At 44.6% G+C, this 7,170-nt stretch overlaps 1 long non-coding RNA gene across 1 annotated transcript; it reads right to left on the bottom strand.

Annotated features, from left to right (window-relative positions):
- Positions 1-594: 594 nt before the first annotated feature.
- Positions 595-6,422, bottom strand: LOC121816058 (uncharacterized). Its single transcript, XR_006055517.2, has 2 exons — positions 5,980-6,422; positions 595-5,069 (listed from the first exon to the last, which is right to left on the bottom strand). It is a non-coding gene; the product is annotated as an uncharacterized LOC121816058 (long non-coding RNA).
- Between the last annotated feature and the right edge of the window lie 748 nt (positions 6,423-7,170).

The raw sequence follows: 7,170 nt of genomic DNA, 5'->3' as shown, positions 1-7,170 counted from the left end.
CAGTCTGTTACAGCACAAGGAAGGCTGCATCTGGTCCATATATTCTGATTCAAGTTACCTCCTGTCTCCTCAGCTTGTGGTGCAACAGGCTCTGACCTGGAACTCTGTGTAATGCTAGCCCCCTTTCAGAATAGTTCCTGAGAGCTATAACCTGTGCTAAACAAAACAATTTCAAGTGAGGAGACGGGAAGGAAACTTTTATCTATTTTTCAAAGTCTCCACAGAAAGTTCCCAAGAACATTCTAGAAGATAACATGGTTTTATTTGCTTAGCACTTTAGCTCAAGTCAGAGGTGATTTATGACAAGGCCTTTTTCAAACACGTCGATCTGGTGTTCTGGCTAGCTTTGACCTGCCCTCAAAAGAATGTTCTGCCCTGAAGCAGGCCCATCTGGTCAGACATAGTTACACAAATGTGTAGGTTCTTGCAAATGGTCCATCAGCTTCCAGAGAGAAAAACAACCAGCTGAGTCGTTAGTTGTGTCTCAGAGTACTGCTATTTTCAAAGCTATTTTCATTGAGACCTTCTGCCTGGAGGAAAACACTTGTTAAATCTATGTGTTATGAAGTGTTAGGCTAGTGACATTCAAAACTGTTAACACTTAGACAGTTTTTAATTTATTAATGGACTTTTCATCTTTTAAACTGGCTTTTTCAAATCAATAATAATCTCTGTTAATCAAAATGCATACAGAAACACAGTTTATGAGTTGGTCATTATTCTTTCTTGCTATGGAAAATTAGCCAACAACTGTTCAACAGACCCACACAACCAGCAATAACTTTGAAATATAGTTAATAACAAATGTATTCATGATTTTTCACTATCTTCCTTGTTCTCAGTGATAAGAATCAATATAAATGTCTTGCATTAAGATTTGTGTTTGTTCATTTCTGGTGTGTACAAAAGAAATAAAACAGTATTCCCAACAGTTAATATTTTAATTGCTTTGTTCTTTTCAGTGTATTTTAGAAATAAATCACTCTGGTCTTATCCATTAATAAAAAGTTATTATGACTTCAAATCCTCTTTTGGCTACACTGTGCATACAAATAAATATAGAATCCTTTGAAAATCTACTATATACAAGTCATTTAAAACAGAGCTGTTTTCAAGACCTTTCTACTAAGCTGTGGAGACCTTTTTGTTAATTTACAAAGCCTTTCCTACTACAGGGAAAGCAGATGAAATAGTGACAATCATGGTTGAACTGGTGGTGAAAAGCCCAGAGCCTGCCAGGAACTACTCCCGGAATCTCAAGGTCTCTCTCAAGGGTCACCTCCAAGTATTCAGGCTCTGGCCTGACAGGCAAAGTGTAATTTCAACCCTAGCTCTTCCTGGGTACCAAGGGGCGGTCACCTTAACAGCATCAAGCCAAATTTTACTGATTCTTCTTGCCACATATTTAACGAGGACACTGGACCTATTTCAACAAAGTCCTACCCAGACTCCACAGAGATGTCTCACTTGTCCTTATGAATAGTGACCATGTTATCAAAGGCAACAGGCAGAGTCTCCCAGGTACATCCCCTTGCCCTGGCCCTGGCCCTATCCAAGGTCCTCTGGCCACAAAGCCTCTTGAGGGTGCCTCCCCATACTCCAACTTCTGGCCAGCTTGGTCAGAATTTCAACATTCAAGTCAAAGCAACTAAAGTTAGAGTCCAAAACTGGCAATCCATAAGGGCTAGAAAGGGCTGTGTTCTGGCCCATCTGTCCAGCAGCCTGTGTCATGCTGGTCCCTTGGGGATATAAGAATGATACTGTTGGGACTTGCCCAGTGCAGCGGTTAAGAATCCCCCTTCCAATGCAAGAGGTGTGGGTTCAATCTCTGCTTCGGGAACGAAGATCCCACATGCCACGTGGTGTAGCCAAAAAATTAAAAATAATAAAAGATAAATAAATAGAGGGCTACTCTTGCTTCAGGCCTCACAGCGTCCTTCCTGAAGACCAATCTTACAGCTTTGGCTCAGGCTCTCTTCTGCAGGGCGCAAACACCAAGGAGGAAACACAACCCATCCTGGCCTTTCATTTTCACCCCACCCTTCATCACTAAACTTCCTCCCTTCTCTTTCAACCCCATACAACAAAACCACGAACAGACTACTCTCATCCACTCAGCAATTTAGGTACATTCTGCAACACGTGTGCACCTCCATTCGGGCTCAAGATGGAATTCATCTGACTATGTTACTTGGAACCAAGTGTGATATCAGCTGTCCTGCTTTTTTTAGAATGAGACCATTGACTTGTTCAAGCCACAGCTCTGAGCCCAGCCTCCGAGGTGCCATGAGCTCAGACAGGGAGAAGTGCTCAGGACATGAGGCAGTTTCAGCAAACACGTCAATCCCCTTGGCCCTCTGAATGAACATGCAACCCAAAGGGCAGCTACCGTCTTGATTATGTTTCCCGGAAAACTACGAAGAAAAACAAACAAACCAGGCAACCACAAAAGCTATTTCCTGGCTCTCCCAGCAACTCTGACTTAGTTCTGAGTGATTGTTGTTGCTGTTGTTTTTTTTAATTCCTTCCTTTGGGGAACAAATTAAAGTTGTGTGTTTATTTCTGCAACACTGAGAAACACAAAGAGAAAGCCTCCCAAAAGGATGATCCCATTTCCCGTTTCAGAGATTTGCTAACAACACATGAAAAGGAAAAATAAACTTGAAGGTGTTGCATTATATAATAGATCTGCCCTTTCATATTCCTTATAAATCCATTTCTATTTTAAATTCACTCAAGGTATGACTGTCACCAACTCCCCTCATCCCCTTCCCTGCAAAAAGACATAGACAATAAAGTGAATGATCACTATATACCTAGTATCTGTGTTATGTAGTAGTTCCCATTCTCAGGTTCCTCAAAATATGGCATAAATGTGTTTTTCCTGATGTCTACATGAGTCAGTCCAAACCTTAGGGATTTTAAAAATGACAATTTATATTCCAACAATGTCATGGTCTCACCCATGTCTGCGAGATTAGGTGCGATACAGATCAAACTGAAATATTATCACACGCACTAGATTGTCAGGGAGAGATATCCTTACTGTGGCCTCCTTGGCTGGTCTAGGCTAGTCCTGATCTTTGTGTCCCAATACACAAGTCACATACGTAGACTTATCCCAGTCAATGTGGGTTTCCTACTCAGTCCCTGCTCTTGAGGTCTAGAGGCTAGATTGCGTGAGTGGATAGGAGGCAATAAACCTGGGCTATCAATGCAACAGGTCTTTGAGCCTTTCCTGTGCCACCCAGTGGCAGGTTCCTGCCCTATTTTTCCTGGTGGGTGGCCCCTGGGATTTTCAGGGGATTGACCACAGCCTGGATGGTAACAGAAGCCACTTAGCCCACAAGTTTCCCCGGACGGAGGGAGATCTGCGCCCAGTGAGGATGCACTGGCTGATCCAAGATCTCCTTGGGAGGAAGATACTTTCTAGAGAGAGCAGCAGAGGGCATTGGAGCTTGAAGGTAGCAAGCCCCACTGGCCTGGAAGAACTTAAGTGTCAGTTTCCTAGGGTGGGAGAAAAGTTGGAAGGACCCTGAATGTTCTTTTCAGGGAGAGACTCCCCTTTCTTGAGTATTTGTCTGGGTTGGTTGCAGTTAGTGGCTACTTGTAGTCCAGCATTTTCAGATTCTTCCAAGAACAGCATTCTAAAGCAGTCTTTCTTCCATCAGTAGCAGTGGCCTCTCATAACTGTGATGTGTTAAACGTTATGAGAAAGTTATATGTTAAAAGTTCTTTTATGGTAGTAAAAGAACTCCTTTCCAAGGTGAGGGAGGGATGGAACAAAGACAGTAGAGGGAACTGAGAGATACACATGTGCTAGGTTGCTACAACAACTGTAACAAATTATCCTAAACTTGGTAGCTTAAAACAATAGAAATTTATTCTTTCACAGGTCTGAAGGTCAGAAGTCCAAGGTCACGGTTCTTTCTGGTAGCCCTGAGGGAAAAAAATCTGGTCCACACCTCTGTCCTAGCTTCTAGTGGCTGCTGCAATTCTAGGCATTCCTTGGCCTGAAGAGGCAACACCATAATCTCTTCACAGTACCTTCTTTACTGAGTGTCTTCTCTCCTGTGACAAGACACTTGCCATTGGATTCAGGGTGCACCCTAATTAAGATCCTTATTTAACGACATCTGCAAAGTCTGTTTTTCCAAACCAGGTCGCCTTCACAAGTTCTAGGTAGACATCTCTTTGGGGGGAGATACAATTAACCAACACAATACGTAAAGGAAAAGCAAGTAAATTCAAATATGAAAGGTAACCAACATAGCAATAATAATTGTAAAACAGATAAAACAGATTGGAGTTATGAACTGGGAGTGACAATATTGAGTTATAGTCCTAGTTAAGAGTCATTAATGACCCACTCCAATATTCTTGCCTGGAGAATCCAATGGACAGAGGAGCCCGGTGGGCTATAGTCCATAGGGTTGCAAAGGGTCAGATACAACTGAAGTGACTTAGCAAGCCTATACACACAAGAGTGATTCTGCAAATCTTGGGCAAGATCCTCCCTTTGATAGACTCAACTGCTACATCTTGAAAATGAGAAAATAGATTAAATGAGCTCTTCCAGCTCTGCTGTCCGATGGTACCATTTGACAGTCTTCCGTCTCTCACGTGTTTACATGTGTATACACATGCACACACACACACGTGCATGCAAAGCACACACCTCCCTACTGCAGATCAAGCTAGACACCTTGCAGACATCCATCTGAGTCTAGGATTTATACTTTCTTATGTGGGGAGTCTGGAATCTCACTTCCATTGTGTCATGTTTGACTTGGCCGGAGGAATTTATTTGGCAGCGCTTAAAAATGCCACACCTTTACATGCTGAGTTTTTCCACAATCTTCTTGTCCTGGATTTTGGAACACTTCTTTTCCTCTTTTCCATTCAAGGATTTCAGTCTCTGGTCTTCAGAGTGTCGACTGTTCCCTCTGCCCCACGAGTGGTCACGTCTCAGATGGTGTGTCTTGGCTCTGGCAGATCACTCAAAAAGAGGGTGATGGATAACGAAGAGAGGCTTGGAAATTCCACAGCTTTGTTTCTTCACGGAATTCCTGATGGTATAATGATCAAGCACTGGAATTTATATCACAACCCTACTCCAGAAAACATGCATCTAATTGGGGTGAATTAACTGTGTCTTACTATCCCACACAGCTACATGTGAGGGCTGGGCAAAGGAAGAGTGTAGTCATGGAACCCAGGATAAGGGCTGGAGAAACTGTGCAATTGTTTCTATGTGTATGAATGCTTAGAAAATATAAGTTTTGTGAGAGAACAGAGGTTACTATCTTGTTCACACCTGTACCCTCAGCACTAGCTGGAGGTGTGGCACATTGTAGCCACTCTTTAATTTCTGAGTATGAATGAAAATGAAAATACGGATCAGACTCTTAGAGGAGTACAGATCCCATGCAATGCCTTCATTTCTGATTCATTTTCTGTAGACAGAAGTGTTAATAGGCTGACACTTATCTACTAAATAACTGATGATCTCAAAATGATTAAAGGTATTAAGGGAATACCTTCTGTTCCTTATTAGGTCTGGTGGTGGTTTAGTCACTCAGTCCCACTCTTTGCGACCCCATGGACTGTAGCCCATCTCTGTCCACCGGATTCTCCAGGCAAGAATACTGGAGTGAATTATCATTTCCTCCTCCAGAGGATCTTCCGGACCCAGGGATCAAACCCAGGTTTTCATGTGCTGCAGGCAGTCTCCTGCACTGGAGGCGGATTCTCCACTGGCTGAGCCACCAGGGATCACCGTCAGCTCTTGAGTCAGTTCAGCTCAGTCGCTCAGTCGTGTCCAGCTCTTTGCGACCCCGTGGACTGCAGCACGCAGGCCTCCCCGTCCATCACCAACTCCTGGAGCTTGCTCAAACTCATGTCCATCGAGTTGGTGATGCCATTAGCTCTGAGGTCCTTCCATTAATAGGTTATTAAGAAAAATAACCCTCTACTTACCTGTTTTATGAATTTAGGTATTTCGATGTTGATTTTTCTTAAACTTCTCTTTGCCTCCTCGTCCTCCTCACTGGGCATGTTCCTAAACACACACACACACACACACACACATCACACACAGGAGTAGTAGAGAAGGGCCGGGTCTCTGCCACCAGCTCGTCCGCAAAAGAAACAAACAGGTGGTCTGTGTGGCCACCTAGTGGAGCCTCTTCATCCCTGCAGCTCCTCAGAGCTGCTGAAGGCGCTGAGGGAAACTGAAGGCGCGAGGTTCTCGGAAGATTCCCTCGACGTGCTTGGGGGCTGGGGGTGGGGGAATGTTTGCCTGAGGAGAAAGGAGACAGAGAAAGCAGGCGTGCCCGGCTCGGGGGGGGGGGCGCCCCATTTCCTCAGGGATGGGTGACCAAAGGCTGCCGCGCGCGCCTGAGGACCCAGACGGCGGAAGTGACGTCATGGCCTCCTCCTCAGAGAAGCCTTTGAAACTGAGGGTGGGGGTGGGGACCGTGGAATGAGTGCCAGGGTGAGACAGAAAGTCCTTGTTTCCCGGGAAAGGTCAGCCTTTGAGAGACTTTTGAGCAAAGATCACTCGCCTCAGTGTTCAACTCTCCATTCTAGTTCCTTTAGAGAATTGTCTGGGGACAGAGAAGGAGCACGAGGTGGTGCTCAGAGAACAAGGCCGGCAAAACTCAGCAGCTGCTGGGAAATGGAGTTTGAATGAAGAGTTACGGCCAGGAACGAGGCTCCTAGGAGAAGGCGTTCTAGAACCTTCGCACAGGGTCCTCAATTTGTATGGATCTTTGCTGTTCAGTCGCTGAGTCTTGTCCGACTCTTTGTGACCCCAATGGATTGCAGCATGCCAGGCTCCCCTTTCCTTCAGTATCTCCCAGGGTTTGTTCAGATTCATGTCTATTGAGTCGGGGATACTATCTAACCGTCTCACCCTCTGTCACCTCCCCCTTCTCCTTCTGCCTTCAATCTTTCCCACCATGAGGGTCTTTTCCAGTAAGTCGGCTGTTATCAGATGGCCGAAGTATTGGACTATAAGGAAAGCTGAGTGCTGAAGAATTGATACTTTTGAAATGTGGTCATGGAGAAGAATCTTGAGAGTCCCTTGGACTGCAAGAAGATCAGTCCTGAATATTCATTGGAATGACTGATGCTGAAGATGAAACTCCAATATTTTGGCCACCTATG

The sequence above is a fragment of the Ovis aries genome, chromosome 12 (assembly GCF_016772045.2).
Source record: "Ovis aries strain OAR_USU_Benz2616 breed Rambouillet chromosome 12, ARS-UI_Ramb_v3.0, whole genome shotgun sequence".
NCBI classification, from domain to species: Eukaryota; Metazoa; Chordata; class Mammalia; order Artiodactyla; family Bovidae; genus Ovis; species Ovis aries.
This window is presented reverse-complemented; position numbering and strand designations above follow the sequence as displayed.